Source organism: Dermacentor silvarum, chromosome 11 (assembly GCF_013339745.2).
Source record: "Dermacentor silvarum isolate Dsil-2018 chromosome 11, BIME_Dsil_1.4, whole genome shotgun sequence".
Classification (NCBI taxonomy): Eukaryota; Metazoa; Arthropoda; class Arachnida; order Ixodida; family Ixodidae; genus Dermacentor; species Dermacentor silvarum.
Window position 1 is genome coordinate 25,778,306 of NC_051164.1, and position 25,518 is coordinate 25,803,823.

Genomic DNA, 25,518 nt, shown 5'->3' on the forward strand with positions numbered 1-25,518 from the left:
CCCTCGACACTAGCGCTGATCGCCAATCCGGCAGCCTGGCGAAGTAAATTTGAGACCCTTGGTCCAGCAAGTTCACCATGGAAAGTCCTCCAAAATTTATTTAATAGCTACAGTATATCTTGCCCAACTCTACAAAATTGTGTTCCGCAATAAGAAAAACAGAATACACTAGTATGGTATGTTACCATGCATTCTGCGTGTGGTTTCTTTAACTCAAAGATGCTTCGAAGTGCCACTTTTCATTTGAAATGCCTTATGCTCTTTTAATTTTCTTATGATCCAGCTGTAGCAACATATTCAAAATACAAAATATGTGCTACGCTTATCCATACTCAAATAGTCACTTATTTTAAAAATACAAAACTTTTACCTTTGCTTTTAAACTCTGCTCTGTTTCGACAGTCAGTGCGTGAGTGCTGTTGGAGAATATTCCTGATTTGTACATGGGGTCGTACTGGTATTGCCCAGTCACTCCTCCACTGCAAACCTACAGAAAATCACACACAAAAAACGGAAGCTGCTTTACATGGTTCACCACCTGCATATCACGTTCCATTGGCATGATTCGTGCAAATACCAGGATTTCACAAAGCATCAACGAAATGGTTACAGTGTTTAGAAGCTACACGTACGAGCAAAAAGAAAAAGCAAACGCAAATAGCGACAGATAGGCCACACTACTAGTCGTATACCGTGTCTCCCAGCCAAACCTTGCCAAGCTGCAAAAAAGAAAAAAAAACAGAAAGAAAAAAACAACGAATAAAACATTGCGGTGCAAGAAACAATTATGAAACCCACAGTGTCCGTTCGTCCCTGGCTCGATGAATTGACACCGTAGGTCTTATAACCGTACCTTGCACCGAGTTTTTTTTTTTCAACCTTATCTTCTTATAAGAGCTTGGCAGGCGTTAGCTGGTACACACTATATTTCTATATACGTGTACAGCCCAAGTTTTCAATCGGTTTGTTTTGTAAACCCTATCGACTACGGCAAGCCTTTTGAGATGAGGGATGGGGCACCTGTAACTCACAACAGTCAGCATAGCACATTAGAATTTAAGATTTACACTGACTAACAACTTGTCTATGAACGTTAATGTATCACACATTTGTTGATCTTCCGTCCAAAAACTGTGGTTCTTAAGGCATAGGCTTAAAGAAGCCCCCGCTAGGCTAATACAACATATTAATGCCAAATGAAAACATACACAAATTTCTAGAACAGCACTCTATATTGACTATAAAGAAACGGGTACTCGACCATTACGCAACTAATAACTACAATTCAGTCGTTTGCCTCAGTCATCGATATGAATGGTCAGACAGACGTAATGTTCTAAGATTTCTGCAAGGCTTCTGATACGATACCTCATGATAACCTAATCCTAAACTTCAGGTCAGTTGATATTCCGGATATTTTCGTGCACTGCATTGCAGGTTATTTGACCACGAACAGTCGCTTTGATGTGGACAGGCATTACTCAGACTGCCTTCCAGTCAAAACTGGGATGCCTCAAGGGAGTGTAATTAATGACATCGTTTACGTAATCTGTCCTGTAGTCCGAATCCGACTGTTCGCCGACAATTGTGCATCGTACAAAGAGGTTCATTGCACGAATGACCAAGACGTATAAGTGTTAGTGTCAGTAACGAAGTAAATTGTCGCAATCAGCGGGGTATGAAACATAACATTGAGAAATGTGGGTTCTTTCCAATTACTAAAAAGAAAAAACACCACTTGCATGCACCTATAAGATCGGTTGCCTACCACTTGAGCAAGTTATAATACATACAAATATTTAAGAGTGACTGACTAATAACTTGACTATGAACGTTAATGTCGCATAAATTTGTTCATCTTCCTTTCGAAAACTGTTTCCTAAGGCATAAGACCCCACTAACGTTAAACTGGATACCACGCGCTGATCACACCCGAACAAGAACATGCATGTATCGTTTGGGACCCTTACAGTAAAGTAAACAATAACAAATTAGAAGCAAGTCAAAGAAGAATCTCAGGTTTATATTCAACAAATTTTGCTTATCCGACTCTCCCAGTGAAAGACAGCGCAATAAAGTACGGCCACTCGAAGTACGAAGGAAAGAATTGAGGTGAACGTTCCTTCGTATGCTAAATAATAATGAACAACCAATTGAACCCTATCCATTTCTGTCGCCCCTAACGACCAGAAATTCCCGACAGCACCACGATAATGTACTAACATCTTATTTTGCACGAACAGACACATTAAAGTTTTCTTTTTCCCACGTACAATACTTGACTGGAATACATGATGGCTAATATTTTATTATGTATTCGTATATGATGCCTACACTTCGTGGACCTTGAGACCGCAGCACGAAATAAATAATAAATAGATAAATATAAATAAGCCTCGTTAAGTCCATAAACTGTTAGAAGTTTCAACTTACTGAATATGGATTAACATCCACAGCCTTTGTGATATTGTCGCAGCGTTCAAACAGTCCCACTTTTGAGCCAGTTGACTTGAACCACCGCGCCTTAAGGGTCACCGACACGGCATATGGAAATTGCTTAGGTGTTACTCACGTTGCAATTGTTTAAATGGGTCTGAATGTCCTCCACGAAATCCAAGGCCTGTATCTGTTGAAGGAAGCAAAGAAAACAGCTAATTAGGCTAGCTTTTCAGTGGCATAGAGTACATCGCTTCAAAACTCCACCAGCGTAGGTATTCTGCTTTGATATACTCCACATACTACACTGAAGGGACAATAGCGAAAATGACAAAATAGACAATGAATGTGTGCCTAATGACACCGCCGCTCGAGCAAGACGCACACGTGTGACAGCAATAGAACACAAGCTGCAAAATCAGCGCCAAACAATGACAATGGCAAAACAGATACAGAACACTAACTCTGGCTTTTGATTGATCATGAGAACGCGCTTATTTAAAGGGACCCCAAAGGCAAATATTAAGTCAAGCTAAACTGATGGATTAGTGCTCGAGAACGTCCAAGTCATGAATACTATAGTGTTAGTAATCGAGATATTGAGGTAAACACAGGACCCAATTAGAGACTCCCCCGGGACATGCAAGTACTAGCTTGATGACGAAGGCACTCCTCATTAAAATTCTGTCCTCAGTACTCATACACTCGTAATAAAATAATTATTGAATTGCATTATAAGACTAAAGAAAATGCGGCTTGTCCAATTCTATTTGATTTTTAGAAAAAAAATGTCACAGTTTCGCTCTAAGGGCGAAGCAATGAATGCGATATCAACACAGCAATGTCATACGAAGTAAGGTGAGCGGCTTTGGTAGCAATATGAATTGTAGTAAACATGAGCTGATTAAGTAAGCAGGTGTGCTGCTGCGTAAGTAGACCGACATGAAGAGAGGCTCGATGACCACGAGAAGGCGCGTGTGAAACGGTGGTGTTGATGAGAAGCGCTTCCCGTGGGCAGCGCGTGCGAAGGGACACACATGTAGCGCTGCACTGCCGATCCGGGCAGCATTGCATGTGTAGCGTGCGTTGGAAAATGTGACCCGACTATTACTAACTGAATGAACAAGCGTGGTGTGAGCGCGCACAAACAAACACGAATAGATCAGACTGAATGACTGCAGACAACGACTGTCAAAACGCTGGCAGCAAGCATACGCCGCTGCGGGCGAAGGTACGTGCGGTCTATCGCTTCAACGGAAACTGAGCGGCGAATGCACGGCACATAAAGGTCAGAGCCGTGTGGAGATAAGAGACGGCGCGGACGAGCGACGAGCGCGGTTGTTGGTGGAGTAGAAGTGCGCCCCCCCCCCCCCCCCCCGCTCTTTCCGGCGCTGGCTTCCTGCTTCCTTGCTTGCGCGTGGGAGATAGAGTGCGTTCGCTCTCCGTGATAGCGCGCGTCCCCGCACGCTTCCGCTCGGGCATACGGCGCGCGGCGAAGATTTTATCTATAGGGAACCTCACGGCGACGGCGACGACGACGGCAGAAATTCGGTTGAAGTGTCCATATAATTGCTATCGCAATAAAAAGAAGTAATTGGCGTTACCCTTGACAACGACGCGAACGGTAGAAAGGTTTCGTTTTCTCCACTCTGCGCCGTGCGCGCTTTCGCATTTTACTAGTTTCGTTATCGCGTAGTGCTGCGCTGGTTATACTGGTTCGCGAAACTCACACAAACTGCAAGTAGCAGAGAATTCCACGTCCGTGTGATGTCGCGGTATTCGCGAACGGTACCCGCCACTTGACCAAGCGCAGCTGCAGCGGCGAATCCAACGCTGTCTCGGCTCGCTTTCTCCATGGCCGCGCGTTTGCGCTTGGCGCAGAAAACTCCAGCGCCGTATGTCGCGCGCGGTTTTACTCACCAACGGCTGTAAAGGTCGGTGACGGCGCATGTATACGTAACCACTTACCGCTCGAGGCGGGTGATTTGAACTGCGCTAAATATATGCGGACCATTCAGACGCAATTTTCTCGTAAACCGACTCTTTTCTTGGCACGGAACAAGCGCTGTGAGGTTTCTGAAATGGTATTTTAACAGTCCACGTCGACTTAGTATTTGCCTTAGTGTCCCTTTAAATGAATCACGAGAACGACAGACAAGCACACAAGTTTCCAGGACAAAACGCGACTAGCAACTGTATGTTTTTCAATACGTTTTCATATTTCTAGCAATAAAACGTACGATGACAATAAAGTTGTAAAAATACGGGCAGAACTAATCTACGATGACCATTCAATCATGCGAATAGCCGAAACGCGTCCTGTATGAGCCGTGTACTACAGCGGTGCTTATTGCCCTGTTTCTCGGTGGACACGCTGCACCTTCCGGTGATGCTGTCGTGAAGTCTGCGCACTCCCAATGGTACACACACTGTAACGCCGGGTGGTGTTAAAGACACCCTCAAGAAATTGTGGCACATACCTTCTAGCATACGCTCAGTGGCAGGTGGCCAGTGTCACCAACGCAAATTCTTGTCAAAGGGGTTCATTGAATAGCTGCACACGACCACTGGCACATAATCACGTGGACGGACACAATTTCGGCCGAACTATTGTTATTTATTTTTTTTTTGGATCGGCCCACAATTTAAAGCGCTTGCTTTATAAATTCCTTTCTCAGTTTCGAGCAGTTGGCGCCATTCGCAACCATACACCTTCGCAGTGCAACAGAAGGAACTTCTATTGGTTCAAGCGCACGGGAAGACGTTTGCGCTTTCACTAATTAGAAAGGACAGTTGATGGTCAGCTTTTGTGCTGCACACCTGATGGTATTGCCTTCTGCGCATCACGGGTGGCCAAACCCACCAATCAAGCCCGCTATTTCGTCCCCGTAATAAATTAATCTATATTTCACCGTAATTATGCTTCAATCGACCGTGATTGTGAAGCTCTTGTCATGTCATCGCTGTCATTGCGTCGTCGTAATGTTTTATTGTCATATCATCGTAGCAATGCCGTCGGGTTTATTCCAGCCTAGTTATTCCACTTTAGTTATCCGGTGCTGGGGATGTCGTCGTCATCAGTGGTCGTCAACCTTTTTTGGTCATACAGTTGTTTTGACGCCATCTGACGTCATCATCGCCATATATACTGGTCGTCATTTCAGCTTCACCATCGGCGTCTTTTCGTTCCGTCGTTGTCACGCAGTTGTCATCATGCACTCGCCATCTGATGGTTCTCATGTCTTCATCGTTACACTGCAGTCAAACCATCATCACTGTCGCCATAGTCATCGTTATGCATTCGTTGTCATACCGTTTTCGTGATGCCCTACTGGTCATTCCATCGTCGTCATTCAAGTTTCGTCAACAGGATCACGTGATGCTGACATCGTCGTCGTACAGTCGTTGTCACGCCATCACACGCTAGTATCGCCATGTATGGTCATCATCACTCCAGCATCGTCATTCGAGTCATGTGATGCTATCATCGTGACGCCATAGTTGTCACTGTCGTGAAACGCTTTCGTCATTATCTCATCGTGACCCATTGTCATCATGCCATCTCTATATCGAGGCTTAACTCTACATAGAATTAGGGTCAGGTTAGAGAATTCCAGGTGGTCAAAATTAACCCAGAGCCTAACGCTATGGCGTGCCTAAAAGTCAGATTGTGCTTTTGACACGTGAAGCTCCATAATTTCATTAAATTTTAACACCTGAGCCTCGATGCGATGCCCCGCGTGGGGAACTGACAGCGCTAACCTACTCGCAGCTAACGAACAATTGCGCGCTACAACGCCCCAAGCAAACAGGGCTCGCTGTGATGTTCCGTGTACTACGTAGGGAAACGCAAGTCATGCACGCAAGAGAACATTGAACGTCACTTCACCATTGCTATAAATGCTGATGAGCATAAACGTACGCTGTCAACTTCACCGCCAATTATCAACCAAACAGAACAGCAATTCACCTAAACTGATTCCCACAGTGTGCTGGATCCGCCTGACTTTTCCAGATTCACACTCCTAATGCCAACACCATACTTACCAGGCTGTTGTTGTATGGCACATAGTTGGACACCGCAGGAGGCTCGTATATAGACGGCGGCGCAATCACGCAGTTTGTCAGCTTTCTGGTGAGGACTTGAACATCAATGTTCTCGTGAGTCTTGTCGTAGTTCGTATACGAGGTGTGACCCAGTGCAATGAAAACAGTAGGCCACAGGAATACCCTGAAAGATAAGACAGTATTCCTTATAATGTTTGCTTCGTAATCTCTTAAAAAACGCTGAGCACTTGCAACAAAAGTGGATGCACAATGTAAATGGACAGGGCAATGATACCGACACAGAGAAGTAAGATGTCGACGAGAATTACCGCTGCATAACTTCTGCTCTCTGAGCATGCCGCATCCTCAGAGAGCAGAAGTTATGTAGCGGTACATCATTTCAGCATTAGCTTCCTTACATTCAAGTACACGTTTCAGATATTTATGCAAATCTGCAATAATAGATGGCAACATCGGACAGTTAATATTTTTAGACGGTTAGTGCCAGGCTCTTCTTTAATATATGCAAACGTTTATCAAAAGATAACCAGGGAGTCTGTGGTGCGCAGAATAATTCAAATAGATCGGATACATTCGCCCGCGAAAACAGAAACAAAAACTATTTGGTGCCGGAATAATACAGGACAACCGGGATGTCTGCATGCTTGCGAGATAAATGCCTGCCAATTGCGGACAATATTTTAACCTGTCCTCATGCTTTTCCTAGTGCAGGAGGCATTACTTTGTGAGTATGCAAGTAGGGCTGGTTACTTTTTGCCACAATCACGTGCGTACATTAAAGGCTCGAGGTTTTTTGGTTTTTTTAACAACCTCTAGATCTGACATCTTGGTTCGGATGCACCAGGTTTTATCACTTTTAGGCGTCTCTCATGTGTTCGTGAGATAACATGTGTTCTGTGTCATGCAAAGCATCTGAACATTTCCGACAATAATTGGATATTCTGTGCTAGTAAACCATCAGTCTGCCTCGAAACTGGATCCAGGCAACTGTACCCCATATTTCTATTAGAGAACCTTCATTAGCATATAGAAAGGGTTACTGGCAGCTATGTTTCTACTGTAAACACTCTCCAGATAGACAAAGGCTCAAGAATCCAGCAGATGAGCAGTAGAAGGAGAGTATGGGGAATGTTTCATTGTTTCAATTCAAATCTAAAAATAATGAAGTGAAGGTAACAGCGAAAAATCAGTTTCGCCCGAAAGGCGAAGCATCAAATGCGGTAGCAAACTAGTGGACAGCTCTACGAAGTAGAGTAGTTTTATCGGCCATATAAATTTCTAAACATAGGCATACTAACTGAACTAACAAGCATGGTGTCACGCGCGCACAAGCAAACATGAGCGCATCTCACTCGATGACCGCGGAAACTCGCTGTCAAAACGCTGTAGTGAGTAACCTCGGCAGCGAACCAATTGACCCTAGTACCGCCGCTCGCATCAACGCCAACTGAGCCGCGAAAACACAGCTCAGGGAGAAAATACTCTGACCGCGCCGCAGATGATTTTAAGATCCTCCAAGGCCGAAGCGCGCGGCGTAATACGTTGCGTCCTCCCTCCCTACCGCCCCCCGGAACCTTGCAGCCCGGCGGGCGGGCGCGGTCACTCGGGCGGCGCGTAGTAAAATTCCTCCCCCCCCCCTCCTCTCCCTACCTTCCCTCCGGAGCTGAACAAGTAACTAAGCTCGATATACAAGACAGACACAAGAAAGGGAGAAAGAAAGACAAGCGCTACTCACAACTGTTTAATGCAAAGCAAGGATTGTACCTACATGTACAGGGTGTTTCAGCGAACACTTTCAAAATTTATTTAAGGTTGCCTGTGGCAGATAGCCCAATTCTAGTTAATGAGCTGGTCTACTCGAAGAGGCGGACATTACTTGCACAAACAATTGAAATGCATAATCGACTAATTAACAAAAATTCGGGAATTAAGTTTTTCGGTAATTACCCGATGGCCCATATTGCAATTTACAAATTGTAGCCGTGGAGTTGGCAAGGCGGATCCACTTAGAATTAACTCGCAGGATGACACCAGTTTAGAGGTATTATTTCCCGAAGTTTGCGGAGAAATGCATTGGCGTTCCAGGTAATTTTGCGCTTCAATGCAAAAGGCGACGTTTTCTTAAGAACCTAACTGGAACGCCAATGCATTTCTCCGCAAAGTTCGGGAATTAATATCTCGAAACTGGTGCCATCGCAAAAATTCGTTCCAAGTGGATCCGCCTTGCGAACACCACGGCTACAATTTGTAAATTGCAATATGGGCCATCAGATAATTAGTTAAAAACTTAATTAGTGAATTTCTGTTAGTTATTCGATTATGCATTTCAATTTCTTGTGCAAGTAATGTCCGCCTCTTCGAGTAGACCAGCTCACGAACTAGAATTGTGCTATCTGCCACAGGCAACCTTTAGGAATTTTCGAAAGTGTTCGCTGAAACACCCTGCATATCCTCTTGTCACGCATGCGCAGACCAGACAATAAAGAAAAGCACGTGTACATTAAAGACGGTTGCGCAAGACGTCAAATTCGGCATCAGGTAAAGAGATAGACGACTCACTTACACACCGATCTCTGTTCTGCTTGATAAAGAAGGCCTCCAGTGCAAGACGAGAAGAGGCATTGCCACTCCTCCCCAAAATGGCAGCCTCATAAAATCGAGCATCACACCCACATGCGGTAACATGGGCCACCAAATGCGCGCCCTTTTCCTCCTTTCGCGCACAACGCTCCCTCCGGAGCGTTGTGCGCGACTGGAAGACAGCACTACAGTGCACTAGAAAATATCCCAATACTTCTAGTTAACTGTAACAGAGCTAACAGCGCGCTTCCTTCCCCCTTCGCTCTCTTGCGTGGAGGAGATTGAGCCGCAATCGCTTGCTCACCCTCGCACGCTTTCACTCGCACATACAGAATACGGCGCGCGGCGACGATTTTATCGAGCTTGGACTTTATACGCAAGCTCAAGGCGACTATGACGGCACAAATGCGCTTGGAGTGTCCATATAATTGCTATCGCAATTAAAAGAGAGCTTGCCGCCGCTGCAAGCCAAATACACATCTTGCGCACATAAATATCCAAGAGGGCGTATGGTGGAAAAAGCCTAGTTGGAGCCCTTGCGGCGATCCTGATGCCTGCTGCAGGAGCCTTACTTTCCCGTACTCTTTATATCCGAGGTCATCAGAATATATTTATGTTCGCTGCTGGACGAAGGCCTCTCTCTGCGCTCTTCTATTACGCTTGTCTTGAACTAGCTGACGCTAAATTGTGTAATTTCTTCAACCCCCTCCCTGATTTTCCGCCGTCCTAGACTGCGCTTCCCGTCCCTTGACACCCACTCAGTAACAATAATGGTCCACCGGTTATCTTCCTTACACAATATATGGTCTGCCTAGTGTCATTTTTTGTCTTAATTACAACTAGAATATCAGCTATCTGCTTTTGCTCTCTCATCCGCACCGCACTCTTCCTCTCTCTTAACTTTGCTACTAACATTTTTCGCTTCATCGCTCTTAGCGCAATCCTGCACTTATTATCGGGCTTCTTTGTTAACCTCCAAGTTTCTGCCCATTATCTTAGCACCGGTATAGTGCAATGATTGTACACATCTTTTCAACAGTAGTAAGCTCTCCATCACGTTTTGGTAATGCATGCCGTATGTACTCCAACCCATTTTTCTTATTTCGTAAATTTCCTTCTCTTTATCAGAGTCCATTTTGAGTAACTTACATGGACAAAGGTACTTCTGCCGAGACGCTAGGGGCTGACTGGCGATTTTGCATGTTTGTTCCCTGGCCAGCGTTTTGAACATTACCTTTTTATTCTGCATATTAATCTTCAACCCTACTCTTACGCATTCGCTGTTATGGTACTGCATTATTTGTTTGAATTCATCCCCAGTTAGGCTGAACAAGACAATGCCATTGGCAAACCGAAGGTTCTGAGATATTCGACGTTGATCTTCACTCCTGAGCTTTTCCACTCTAATAGCCCCTATGCTTCTTGTAAGCATGTAGTGAATGGCATGGGAGAAATTGCGCATCCTTGCCTGACCCCTGTCTTCATGGGTAACTTTCTACTTTTTTTTGTGGAGGAACAAGGTAGGTGTGGAACCTTTGTAGATGTTTCTCACGATATCCACGTGTGGCTCATATACCCCCTCACAACGCAATGCCTACAAGACTGTTGCTTTCTCAACTGTATCAAATGGCTTTTCATAATCTATAAAAGCCATATAGAGATTTCCATTGTATATAAGTTGTAGAATACTCCCTTCCTAAAGCCACCCTGTTTTATTGGTTGATTGAAGTCAAGAGCTGCCCCGATTCACTTAAAAATTGTGGAATGTGGAATTTAGAACTGCGGAAGATAATTTGCCTTCAAAAGTTAAGCGTCCCCAGTCTCTCCCGCAAGTTGGAATACCTGGAACATTCGAGGCCAGCGTAACCACAAGAAGCGCCCCTTTTTTCTGGTGCTCTCCCATACAGAAGGTACAGTGACGGTATTATCTACACGTAGCAGCCGGTGATAGGAGCACGGCACAAACCAGGGACGGCGGCCAGGTCTTTGCGATCCTACTACAAGAACTCGCCCACTGATTGGCCGCTGCCCGGCGAGGTGATTTATATTGTTACGGGGAGAATATATATACAATGGATATATTTACAGGATAAGGCGCACAACGCTGCAGCAATCGTTCAGGAGAGCGCGTGCACACCAGAAAACCAGCCGTCGTCGTCGTCATCGTCCAAGCACTGACCACAGGATCGCCGCTCGTGACATTACCCGCCGGCGACAGAAGCACCGTCCCGGTGCAATTAGGGCCCGGGCCGAGAGTGGTACGGTTTAAGGCGCGAGACATGGACTATGTCACTCGCGATTGTTGCAGAGGCGGACGTAGGATTTAGCGGAGCGATTTCATAGGTCACATTAGTGACTTTGCGTACGACGCGGTAAGGGCCAGCATAACGGGAGAGGAGTTATTCGCATAGGCCAACGCGACCTGACGGGAACCACAGCAAGACGAGCGATCCTGGAGGGAAGATCACCTCCCGGTGTCGGCGGTCATAGAGACATTTTTGATTGACCTGTGAAGCCGACAAGCGATCGCGGGCAACCTGACGGGCGATGTCAGCACGGGCAAGAGCATCACGAGCGTAGGCAGAGTATGTGTCTGCGTGAGCATGAAGTATGGTGTCCATAGGCAATGGTGGGTCATAGCCAAACAGTAGATAAAAAGGTGAATAGCCAGCGGTGTCGTGACGAGAAGAGTTGTAGGCGAAGGTCACAAAAGGCAAGTTAATGTCGCAGTCTCGGTGGTCCTCAGACACGCACATAGCAAGCATATCTGTGAGAGTACGGTTGAGGCGTTCAGTAAGGCCGTTTGTCTGTGGATGGTACGCAGTGGTGAACTTGTGATTGGTCTTGCAAGAACGAAGAATGTCGTCGACTAATTTAGACAGGAAGCAGCGGCCGCGGTCCATGATTAACTGACGAGGAGCACCGTGGCGCAGGATGACGTCAAGAAGAAGGAAATCGGCTACATCAGAAGCACAGCTGGTGGGAAGTGCTCGTGTAACAGCGTACCGCGTTGCGTAGTCAGTAGCGACTACAACCCATCTATTGCCAGTGGTTGACATGGGAAAAGGCCCTAGAAGATCGAGTCTCACCCGGAAAATGGTTCATCAGGGATGTCGAGGGGCTGAAGGCTGCCAGCAAGCAGTAGGGCAGGAGTCTTGCGTCGCTGGCAGAGATCACAAGCCGCAACGTACTGTCGCACAGAACGGTAGAGGCCAGGCCAAAAGAAGCGCCTACGGATGCGCTCATACGTGCGTGACACGCCTAGGTGTCCGGCCGTCGGTGCATCGTGAAGCTGGCGCAAAACAGTAGAGCGAAGATGCGCGGGAACAACAAGCAAGAGCTCAGCGCCGTCAGGCCGGGCGTTGTAGCGGTGTAAGGTGTCATTGTGGAGCACAAACATCCGTAGGGAAGGGTCAGGGTGTGGTGAGTTGAGACCGTCTATAATAGGCCGCAAAGATGAGTCGCGGCGCGGTTCGTCAGCTATGTGGACGAAGTCTGTAATGGCCAGAACAAAGGTGTCAGGTTCATCTTCCAGTGTATCAGGGGGATCGACCGGGTATCGTGACAAGCAGTCAGAGTCTTGGTGAAGCCGTCCAAATTTGTAGAAAACAGAAAATGAGTACTCTTGCAAGCGTAGTGCCCAACGGCCAAGGAGACCAGTGGGATCCTTGAGCGAGGAAAGCCAGCAAAGCGCATAGTGGTCTGTAATAACTGAAAAGTGCCTGCCATACAGGTACGGACGGAATTTTGCGATGGCCCAGACGAGTGCTATATATATAAGCACTCGCGTTCTGTGATAGAGTAATTTTGCTCCGATGGCGACAGAAGGCGGCTTGCATAGGCATGCCACGCGGTGGAGGCCGTGCTGCTGTTGTGCAAGGACGGCGCCTATAGCGCGGCCACTGGCGTCGGTACGAACGTCCGTGCTGGCTGACGGGTCGAAATGTGTTAGAACAGGTGGGTTCGTTAGGATGACAACGAGCGATGAAAAGGCGTCTGCTTGGTCACGACCCCAAGTGAAAACGATGTCCTTCTTGAGTAGGCCAGTTAGAAGGCGGGCCACTTCCGCGAAGTTCTGGACAAAACGACGGAAGAACGAGCACAGGCCAAGAAAACTCCGGACATCCTTGGCCGACCGTGGAGTAGGGAACTGACTAACCGCGCGGACTTTGTCAGGGTCTGGCTGCACGCCTTCAGCGTCAACAAGGTGGCCGAGTACGCAGATTTGACGGTGCCCAAAGCGACATTTCGACGAGTTAAGCTGAAGACGAGCACGGCGAAAAACATCAAGGACGGTGGACAGGCGAGTGAGATGGTTTTCAAACGTAGTCGAAAAAACGATAACATCGTCCAGGTAGCAAAGGCATATGGACCACTTCATGCCTCGAAGAAGAGAGTCCATCATGTGCTCGAAAGTAGCAGGGGCGTTACATGGGCCAAAAGGCATGACTTTAAATTGATAGAGGCCATCAGGAGTCACGAAGGCGGTCTTCTCGCGGTCTTGGTCGTCCACAGCGATTTGCCAGTATCCTGAGCGCAGGTCGATGGAAGAGAAATATCTGGCGCCGTGCAAGCAGTCCAGTGCGATACCCCGCAGCTCCACCAAAGATGTTACGGGGAGAATATATATACAATGGATATATTTACAGGGTAAGGCGCACAATGCTGCAGAATCGTTCAGGAGAGCGCGTGCACACCAGAAAACCACCCGTCGTCGTCGTCATCGTCCAAGCACCGACCACAGGATCGCCGCTCGTGACAATATCATCATCATCCCCATCATCATCATCGTCAGCCTATATTTACGTCCACTGCAGGACGAAGGCCTCTCCCTGCGATCTCCAATTACCCCTGTCTTGCGCTAGCGTATTCCAACTTGCGCCTGCAAATTTCCTAGCTCTTTTCCCCACCTGGTTTTCTGCCATCCTCGACTGCACTTCCCTTCTCTTTGTATCCATTCTGTAACCCTAATGGTCCACTGGTTATCCATCCTACGCATTACATGGCATGCCCAGCTCCATTTCTCGGCTATCGGCTATCCCCGTTTGTTTTCTGATCCACACCGCTCTCTTCCTATCTCTTAACGTTACTCGTAAGATTTTTCGTTCCATCGCTCTTTGTGCGGTCCTTAACTTGTTCTCGAGCTTCTTTGTTAACCTCCAAGTTTCTGCCCCACATGTTAGCACCGGTAGAATGCCATGATTGTACACATTTCTTTTTTTTCCTTTATTGCGATAGCAATTATATGGACACTTCAACCGGATTTCTGCCGTCGGCGTCACCGTCGTCGTCGCCATCTCCGTGAGGTTCCGTATAAATTCCAAGGGCGATAATATCGTCGTCGCGCGCCGTATGCGCGAGCGAAAGCGCGCGGGGGACGCGCGCTATCACGGAGGGCGAACTCCCCCGCGTGCTATCACGGAAAGCGAACGCTTGGCGGAAAGTAAACGCGACCGCCGCGCGAAACGTCGTGAGGGTATGGGAGGGAGGGAGGCGGGGCGGCGCTGTGCTCCGGCACCAAAGGCGTATCTTGCCACTCAATCTCCCACACGAAAGCAACAAAGCGGGAAGAGGGGGGAGGGGGGCAGCTTCTCCTCTGCCAACAACTTCTCCTTTGCACTTTGCCCGGCGGTGCCGGTCGCCCGCACCGTCTCTTATGCCCACACGGCTCTGACCTTTGTATGCGCTGAGCATTCGCCGCTCAGTTTCCGTTGAAGCGATAGACCGCGCGAACCTGCGCTTGCTGCCAGCGTTTTGAAATTCGTTGGCTGCGGTCATTCAGTGTGACCTATTCATGTTTGTTTGTGCGCGCTGACATGTTTGTTTGTGCGCGATTGTTATTTCACTTAATAAGCCAATGTGTCCAAGTTTATGTAGCCGATAAAACTACTATCCCTACTCCGAATAGCTCTCCACTAATTTGCTATCGCAATCGATGCTTCGCCTTTCGGGCGAAACTGCGACATTTTTTCTTATTTATATAGAATATCGTAAATAATCCACAAACAATGAACTTGTATATGCGGCAATTGTATTATATTGCGATTAGCCTTCTCTGGGAATTCAAGCACCTTCAGGTGAAACTACAACTTTTTTCTGGAGTTTTACGTGCGAAAACCAGTTCTGATTATGAGGCACGCCGTAGTGGAGGGCTCCGGATTAATTTTGACCATGTGGGGTTCTTTAACGTGTACTACAATGCAATAACGAAACGAGTATCTGTCTGTCTGTAACCATTTTTTGCCAACCTTGGTCAATGGGTAGTCCATAGTTCCATGAATAGAGCATCGGTTTCCTGGTTCGATGCTGTTTACCAAGGTAGACAACAAAGCATGGAACCAATTTGGGTCGCTTTCTATCTTCCGTTCCTAATAATTTTTTCGCGCGAACATGAGTCACTGGAGCTGTTCTACTGGGTTGTGCGGATTTTAAATGAGTCATTCTCGCGCCAAATTGGGTCACTTGCTAGTGTCAATGTTGATGTGCTGAATTTTGATCATGACGCACAGATCACGCTGCGCTAGATTGCGCAGCGTGTCCAGTAGGAAACCTGGTAAAATCTGCGTGCATACAGGATCCATTAATGACCCGTTCCGGCAGTGGCATAATTAAAGATGTGTTGCTACATTGCGTTAGTGTTACCGCCTTTAATGTCCCCATTTATGGTGAGATGGTTTCTGCCGGAATTTTCATTTCACTGTTTTCGTTATCTATACTCGACTTCGTATTTTGACATTCTTTCTGTACTACCTGCCGCGTCATATGTCTCACGAATGCTCAATGTTGGCATGTCGCATAACTGCGTAATGTTTCTTTTTTTTTTTTTTGCCAGAAGAGAGGATTGATTGCAACCACTTTCTGCTTTCCGTCTGTGCGACCCTTGATTCTATAGCCTTGAAAAATGCAATAAATAGCATTTTTGCTAATCACTGCTAAATATAATGTCCTCGTGTCCAGAGAGTATCTGACTTTTGGTGCGTGACCTTTGTCTTCATTGTCCTTGTTCTTCCTTATGCACTACTGTGACTCCTGCAGCCGCGCCCACTCATCAATGAATCATTAACTTATTGCCTACCTGAGCCGGCGTGGCCTACGACACGCCCTTAAAGGGGCCCTGAACATCCCCTTGGGCTTGGTGAAATAACATAGTCCGCGGGTAGCAAACGCTGCTATGAACATCTCAACCAAGTTTTGCTGTCTTACGCGATCCGTGGAGCTCGCAAGCGGAGCGCGAAGTTACCCTTCTCTTAAACGCTCTCGTTTCAACACAGGCCATGATCCTCACTCTCTTCTGTGTGCTTTATACGTAATAAAGCACATTCCAATACATTCCAAGCACATTCTATTGGTCGCTGCGGTCGGTTGCACCGCGGCCGCCGCGGGGTGCCGCCACGAGTCCACTGGCTAAGCGCACTGCGGCTCGCTGAAGACAACCACGTTTCGCTAACGCGTCATAGGCATCAAAATCGGAAGTCGTGGCGTCTACGTTCACATCAAGAATAAAACTTGAACGGCGCGCAACGGCGACGTTTCGAAGGCGAAGCGTTGTGGCTACGCCCCACTCCGTCGTAGCCTTCGCAGTGCAAGACATTGAAGAAGAAAGGGGGAGCATGCGGATGTCGTGTTTGATTTCCAATAACTCCGCTTCTGCTGAACGCATTAAAGTACTTTTTGCGGCAAAGTATTTCTGTAATAGCCTATTTTCACCACAAATATCACTCTCCACTTCGATAAAAAGTGGTTCAGGGCCCTTTTAAGCTTTCAGACATGCACCTAGAGAGGGGCGATCGGGACGTTATGTATTCGTTGCACTCGACCGCTTCGATGACGCCTTCGTATCGAACACTGTGGTCATAGGCACAGTAATATATATAGTTTACACTTCTGCCTCTTCACCAATAGCGGCGCTAGATACATTCGTTAGAAACCACGTAACCAATGAATTCACAGTTCTAGTGTCCCAGGTGGTTGTGCACAGTTTTTACTGCGCTGGTGTCTACAGGTGAGTTCCCTCTGGTGATACCCTCGTTATCTTAGCCCTTCATCATCTGATTGGTGCTTCTGCCCTTTGCACGGCCATGAAGAAAGAAATAATCCAGGAGTGAGCACTACGTGAAGCAGGCAGATTTTTAAAACCTACTTCTTGTAAAGCTATCCCCTTCACCTTTTATTGCGATAGCAATTATATGCAGACTCCAAGCGGATTTCTGCCGTCAGCGTCGTCGTCGCCGTCACCATGAGGTTCCGTAAAAAGTCCGAGGGCGATGAAATCGTCGCCGTGCGCCGTATGCTGTATGTGGGCTTGAAAGCACGCGAGGGTTGCGCGCTTTCATGGGGAGCGTATGCACGGCGGAGAGCAAACGCGACGCCTTCCGTGGTGCGAAAGGCGGTGGGGGGGATGGAAGGGAGGGGAGGCGACGTTTAGTTGCGGCACCAAATGGCTATCCTGCGACCGGGCCACGGTGTAATATACTCTTTAGGCGAGGACACTGCCGAGACACGATCGACCAGATAATGTAGCAACGGCGCGCGTCCGTCGGCCCGATGACGGCAGCGGATACCTATCGGCAGGAAGACGCAACTTCAGTTAAAACGCAGGCGAGCGCTGCAAGGGCAGGGAACGCTCGGATACCACAAGCAGCCACAGAACAGCGTCTGCAAGCGCGTCGCGTCACCGTATCAGCTTCGTCAAGATGATGCCCTCTCCCCCACGCTGTCCCCTCACCACGGTGACCTACTTTCGCGCGTCACTCAATTATTTCGGATTTCTCGCGAACCACCGGCTGCTACACCAACCGGATATTAAAACAATAAAAACATTTTCTGTATTAAAGTTGCGTGGTACCGCCGATAGGTATTCGCTGCCCTAACTGGGCCGATTGGCGCGCGACGCTGATCTGGTCGATCGCGTCTCGCAAGCAAGCCTACAAGTGTCCCCACCTAAAAAGTGTACCGTGGAGCGGGCTCAAGGGGAAGTGGAATCTCGCAGGCGAAAGGAGGAAAGCGGGAAGACAGCGCGGGAGGGAGTGCGTGCGGCTTCTGCTCTGCGAGCAACTTGTACGTGGCGGCGGGCGGTCGCGTGCATCGTATCTTGAAAGCGATCTGCAACACGGCTCCTAATTTGTCTGCGCTGGGCTTTCGACGCTCAGTTTCGGTTGAAGCGATAGACTGCACGAACCTTCGCTCGCTGCTGCTAGCGCGCTCGCTCACGCCAGCGTTTTGACAGCGGTTGTGCGCGGTCATCGAGTGTGATCTATTCATGTTTGCTTGTCCACGCTGACACCATGCTTGTTATTTCAGTTAGTAAGCGAACGTGATTAAGTTTACACAGCTGATAAAACTACTATCCTTACTCCGTATAGCTCTCTACTAATTTGCTATAGCAATTGATGCTTCGCCTTTCGGGTGAAACTGCGACATTTTTTTTTCTAGTATACTATTTCCGGTGTTAATATCCAAGCAGCGTTTGCTGTTTTATTGCAAATTTCTTGAGAACAGATGCGTTAATCAGCGAATACGTGGGGCTAGTAGGGGTGACCATATCTATAAGCCAATTTTTCAAGTATAAGGCGTACTAGTGGGCTAGTTGGCTAATCATGATGGAATGTGGTAGCGCAGTTCGAAGCTATGGCTGACCGAGTCAACAAGCTCGAGCGCTCGGGTTTGTTATCGCTGTTACGTTCTTATTTATATTTGCGCTGCCATAATCTGCCACGCATGTTATCTCTAGTGTAGTGAGCGCTGGCGTGAAAGGGCGCAGCCAGGCTCGTCTCCCTCAGTTGCCAAATTGGAATAGAGTGGTGGGATACGAGGAGGGCTGTCCTTTCAACGTGCCTGCACGACCACCAGAGCATGTAAAGCTTCAGAAGCCCCAAAGCTCTGGTGCGCTAGCATGCCCGTCTCAATGACGCTTTTCGCCACACTTTGGCGGGTACCGCCATGATTCTTCACGTGGTGACGCTTCGACTGCTTGGCTCTGTCCGACACCGTAGCCTATGTTTACGACGGCAGCACGTTGAGGAGGGGCAGCGCAGCAAGTCGCGCTGTCGAAGCCACCGTGGACAGCGACAAAGAGAACAAAAACGACTTGGCAAAGCCTTAAAGGACATTGTCGCATAGTTTTTAATTACTTTACGCTGAAATCTCCACTGGAAATTCCGCCAGGGTCTGTTACAAAACTCCGAACAAAATCCATACAAAGGAAACAGGTACAGACAAATCGCAACACAAAAAACATCAGAACACTGTTATAATAGGGAAGAGAAAGAAAAAGCAAAGTATCACGGTATCAGTATATAATAAAAAATATCAAGACTCTGCTGAAGAAAGAACTTGATAATTAGTCGGCGCCTTTCGTTAACACGTCTTGGAGTGGACGTGTTTTTAAAGCCATTCGCATGCATGCGAAGGGAAATTACGGTTAAATCATGCCTTTGGTTAAATGATGCCTTTGGCGAATCGGACGACGCCTCCAAGCCTGCTCACGTCTTCGACGTGAACCCTGCGCTACCGCAAGAAAAACAAGAAAACCTAAGTGCTTTGCTATGCCGCTACAGCGACTGCTTTTCGTCGACTTCGAAGCTACGTCAGACGCCCATTGCAGAGCATCGGATAATCAGCGAAGATAGCCCGCGACCAACGCGACAGTCACCTTGCCGCCTGTCTGCCGACGAGCGCAAAGCGATCCGGACACAAGTTGAAGACATGCTCGGTGACGACGTCATACAACAGTCGAAGAGTCCCTGGGCTGCCCCAGTTGTGCTCGTGAAGAAAAAAGACGGCACTCTGAGGTTCTGCCTCGACTACCGATGACCGAACAAAATCACAAACCAAGACGTATACCCACTCCCCCGAATCGACGACTCCCTCGACTAGCTTTGCCAGGCGAAGTACTTCTTTTCGATGGACCTGACAACCGCGCACTGGCAGATTGAGGTGGACAATAGGGACCGTGAGATGACAGCGTTTATAACGCCGGACGGACTGTATGAGTTTGAGGTGATGCCGTTTGGGCTGCGCACGGCACTAGCAACATTCCAAAGAGTCATGTATACCGTGCTAGCCGGCCTAAAATGGCACACCTGCCTCGTCTACCTCGACGACGTCTACGTATTTGCCCGAAATTTCGACGAACACCTAAACTATTGCAGCATGATAGCTGGGACACCCTATATAGCGACACAATATTTTGCCACCGTGGAAACTAGTTATGTATCAGGCGTGTGTTGCACCGTCACTCTTCTTGCATGTATAAGAATGTCCTAAGAACAATCAGCGCCATCTATCGCCAACGCCGCGCAGCCTACACGTAGCCTCCGAAATGCATGGCGTGGTCCAAGAGATGGCTTTCATGCCACCATCACAAAAGCTTTTAATAAAGCCTTCCTAGAAACTGTTCTCTTTTGATATTTGCGTTGTACCGCTGGTAAAGCATGCTCATATGTTTCATACATATTCATCTTCTGCAAGCGTGGGTGTTTAGCCCAGTGGGTAAGACACTCGGCTTTTGGGCACGGGTTCACAGGTTCAAAACTACCCACCACCAGCATTCTCTTCTGTTCCAATTTGTTCTGCTTTGTCATTAATTAATTTATTTTTTACGATTCGTCTTACGCAACAAACAGACGGATTGTCTCGTTGGGTAGGCATAACAATGCTTACGCTTTTAAAAGTTGCGCGAACGTTTTGTATGTTCAGACACTTCCTAATGAGGCTGATCTAATAATAATCCATGGAAATGAAGGCCCAAAAATTTTCCCGGAAATAAGGAATAATATTTCTTACGCAACTTGCACTTCCAGATATAATAATCTGGCCTGGTTGCTTGGAGGTGTCATGGAAACGAAAACGCCATAGTCATCCGTCTTTTTTACTGTATCTTCGTACGCTTTCTGTAGCACCTGTGAAGGGACAGGAAACAAATTATTGTGATTTCGCGCAATATGAGTAGGCCGTGCAGTGATAAACTCATAAAAATGGTCGGAATAAAACCTATTGTCCCCTCGACGATTTGAGCAATATTGAGCGAGGTAGTGACGACAAAAGACTAAGTCTATACATATTCGTTCCCCTCTGCAAATTTTGCAATGCTTATCAGGCCAAGATAAGGCCCGATTTTGGATGAGTCGTGGTCCTAGCAGGACTGAGCCGGCGCTATCCCACTCTTTGTCTTCCCTGGCGCATCATAGCGCTATCCGCTCACGTGACACGTCGCAGCGAATCCCGACACTGCCCGGCCCTCCGCCAAGAATTTGGCTTTGGCCCACGGTGTAGTTTAGCGACTGTAAGGCATCCTGGCTCGTAGCATCTTGCTTGCTCGCCTTGCATGCTCGTCATTCAGTCAAGCAGCTCCCATATTCAATGGATGTCTGGCAGATATTTGTTCAAACTGACTTCAACGAACGGAAGTCATTGCCCAGGAACGCATCCAAATAATGTCCTTGACACTCTACTGTTTCGTGTATTGGCAGCCCATACCTAGTTACAGTGCTGACCGTATAAGTAACATCACCTTTCAGAACAAAACTTCTAAAGAGTGTTCAAATAAGGCTGTGTTACTGGAAGATAAAAGAAAGCGTTTCTTCATTGAAAAGAAGTTTTCAAATAACTGGACGTTACGTAGTGTTAAACAGACTGCGTTTTACCACATGCACAGATCTCAAATGATTAGAAGTATGCCGAAATTACTCGTAATCTCTAAACAGATAATTGGTCGCTGCTTTTTTTTTTCATATTCAACATTTTCCTAATTATGCACGTTGTCTGAGGTACTTGAACACAACCTACAAGCGTATTTTCCGTTTCCACTGGACAACACAATGAGGCAATTGCAACACGGCTTTCAAAGCGGAACCTAACCTCTAAGCAAGTAATTGAAACTGTTGCTGATAAGCACAGCTAAGTGCACTCTAATTATTAGAACTTAAAAAAGCATTTCATCATATATCACAACGTAAATTACTCCTGAAGTTAAAAGCAATCTTTAAATGTATTTATTATTCCTTCGGAATTAGCATAGAGCTTAACTCTGCTTCAGATATCAAGCCATAGTCGCTATGTGATCAAGTTCTGCATTTGTCAATTTACCCAAATTGACAAATGCAGAAGCTCTGTTCTGGACTCATTTTTCAGTAATGACATTCTTCGCAACATATCGGTAAAAATACACCGCGTCACCGATGATTGCTTCTTATATAATTGCGTCTTGAAGTAAAAACTTCCGATTTTAATCACCAGACACTAATATGTATGGTGCACCAATGAAAATGAGCCCTAACTAAGGAATTCTTCCGATGTGTATAACCGGGACAAATAACCGTTAGTTCGGAGAGACGGAAAGGATGATGGCTTGGTGGGCGACGAGTCCAGTATTGCAGGTCACGTGATGAAGTGCGCGTAATGAAGTGATGAGGGAGAGGGTGAGGGGAGATGTCCGCGCAGCCAAGCGCGTACTCGGCACAGAGGTGAACTGCGTCAGGTGCGAAAGTTGAACGAGCCGCGATGGCTGGCGGCTTTATATAAGCTGTCAGCTCGCGTGCCTAGTCTGGAAGGTCACAATCTCATGTTTTAGATAAGCGTTGAAGCTAGAGGAAGCAGGAAGCGTTCTGTTGCCGCTATCGGCGCTTTTTATCTCCCCAGCGTTGTGACAGTGAATGCTTGCGGTCATTGAGTGAAATCTCTTCATATTTGCCAGTGCGCGCTTGACACCATGCTTGTCATACTAATTAGTAAGTGAATGTTCGCAGCAACTTACACGGTCTATCACTGGAAACCTTACACAGTGGAGTTGTCTAATACTTTGCATCGCTATCAATGGTTCGCCTTTCGGGCGAAATTTAGGCATTTGTTGTGATTGAGTCTTTTAAATGTTTTTGTTTATTTATTGCGGCCTCATTTTTGTACTGTAACCCATGCCTGTATAAGGCCTCAAAATCAGGATGCTCGAATCGAAATAAGTAAACCCGACTCTACAGGTCTACTATAACCATATTAACCTTGCCGTATGGTCATTTTTCGAGAGACACATCTTGTGCACCTGCTTGCTGGCTCATTTTTATGTTGTTGTATTAACACTTCTTTGGTGGGCTAGGTGGTTCATATTTCAAATGAAGTGTCAGGACGCGAACCGTCTTTTCTTTTCTTTTTTCTTTGGTTCACGTCCTGACACATCGTTATCAGTAATAATCGCATCGCACAAGAATACCGCTATCTGTGTTATCGCTAGAATTTTCTCCGGCGCTGCATAGGCTCGTGTCTATTTGATGGCTTATTCGAGGTATAGACTGTCATTACACTCATAAGTGATTAGAAAATAAAGAGAAGGTGTTTGCGTTTCTTCCATTCAGCGCAAATATCAGCGTATCTTGCACCTTTTCAAATCATTTATTTACTAACATGTTTTCTTGTCATAAATGTTATATCCTCTTGAATAAAATATTAGTTTTCCACAACGCATACCGCCTTTTTGGCAGGAAAAACGCCATAATATAAAGATATTGCTATAGCATCGCAGTATGCGTGTCAGACTGCGTAGTACCTTTCGTGCAGCGCTCTAACGTACGACCAACCTACATTTGCAGAAAAAAGTATTCATAGTTATAGCGTAAAGCCAAACGACACTTACCCTCGTTTGATAATACAATCTAGCGAATGCAGCGTTGCTTAGAATAGCATCGTTGTCCATGTCCATTAAGCCGAAATATGATATCTTTGATGCATCATAGAACCTCTTGATGGAAGCATCAGCATTACTGGTGTCAAATTCTTGCCGAAATTGACTATTGCTGAAAGCAAGTAAAACATTGCCACGTTGCAGTTTCGCACGTGATGGCACAAATTATACAGAGGAGCGCAACTTAACATGCACGCATTGTCACTAGTCTTGTCTCCTTCGCATTGGCCTGAGTATCACAGCCGTGTATCACCAAATACTTTATCACTTCGCCCGCTGTGTATTACTTACAAGAAGTACTCCGACCTTTCACAAACTGCAAGACATGCAGGTAGGACTGCAGGTAGGACCACCTTAGCGCAAAATACAGGGTCTAGAAGCTAACGTTGAGCAATTTATTTAAAAAAAAAAGGGGGGGGGCGGTGGATACGAGATATGATTGAGAGACCAGCCGTGTTGTGCTCGCTCTCCCTTTGCCCAAATTATTGAACGTTTTTAGTGATCATTGCTTCGTCACCCGCTCAAAGTAATTACTGGTATATATTTGCAGAATCTAGAATAAGAAATTGTGCATTGCCTTCAAAAACATCGTTTTCAAAAGTTGCTAGCTGGCTACATTTTCCTTAGCTTTAGTCATCGCGTGTGAAGGTTCCGCCGAAAAATGCAAATGAGAACGCCAAGTGCGCGCTCTCGTGCGCCTCGAGTGTGCAATTTCACAGTTATCGAAAGAGGTTACAAATTATTAACACTAGTCAATGGGTGACACGATGGCTATGCCAACGTTACAAGCTCGTGACGATGCAGCGACAAGAAAACATTCTTTTAGCTTCATTTCAGTCACTGTCTCTATCGCCGCCTCAATTCTGGCTGCGCTGCATTTCGATACAGCTCGTCCACCTGCGTACGCATAGATAAGCCAAGAGGGGCACCACTGTCTTTTCACAGTCTGGCGGTCGCCAACTCGGCCACTCTGTACAGATGTTTGGAACGTCTTTCGGCAACCCTGCTGTCGCAAAACTCAAACGCCGTGGGCACGCCCAATGTTCATTCCTCTTAGACATTGAAAGGTGGAAAACTTAGATGAGAAAAATATACATTGGAAGCTGGAAACTAAAATCCGATGTTTGCGAATTCGACATAAAGTTTGTCGTTCGAGCTGACACAAATATACAGTTTTTGGTGCGAAAACATTATATGCTCCATGAATCGGAATATCCGGCGTCCATTCTTAGCACTCGATGGTACCGAAATGCACGTGACCAAGTGATGACGTCACGTTCCCGGCGCTGAACCGGCTGCGGCTCACACTGCGTCATCCCACGGTGAACAGCCACGGCGTCAGATGGACGCCGTAGCCCACACCCGAAAGACCGACCTGGCCCACTCCCGAAATCGGATTAAGGTGGACTAAATTGGATCGAGGTGGATGAAGGATCGCACAACTTTGAGCAAGGTGGATTAAAGTGGAGCTTTAATTTAAGTGATAACTTGATTTGTAGGCACTTCAGTGAAGTTTGAAACGGATTATTTTTTTAAACTTAGACATAGATCTCATAGACATAGACATAGACTCCATACCTCAAATCACGCAACGATGCTTAAGTTACTCATTTTTTTATTAATTCATTTAGTTTTACTATTTACCTGGTCAATGATAGCTGAAGGATTTTAGAGAGCGTGGGGCACTAATAAAATACTATTAGTATCGTCCTAGAACCACGTAGGCCTTCTTGATAAATATATTGACCCGCGTTAGCTAGGAT

At 46.7% G+C, this 25,518-nt stretch overlaps 1 long non-coding RNA gene across 1 annotated transcript; it reads right to left on the reverse strand.

Moving 5' to 3' along the window:
* Window positions 1-609: 609 nt before the first annotated feature.
* On the reverse strand, window positions 610-6,747 carry LOC125941369 (uncharacterized). The gene is made up of 3 exons (XR_007464205.1): window positions 6,484-6,747; window positions 2,434-2,626; window positions 610-719 (listed from the first exon to the last, which is right to left on the reverse strand). It is a non-coding gene; the product is annotated as an uncharacterized LOC125941369 (long non-coding RNA).
* Window positions 6,748-25,518: the final 18,771 nt, after the last annotated feature.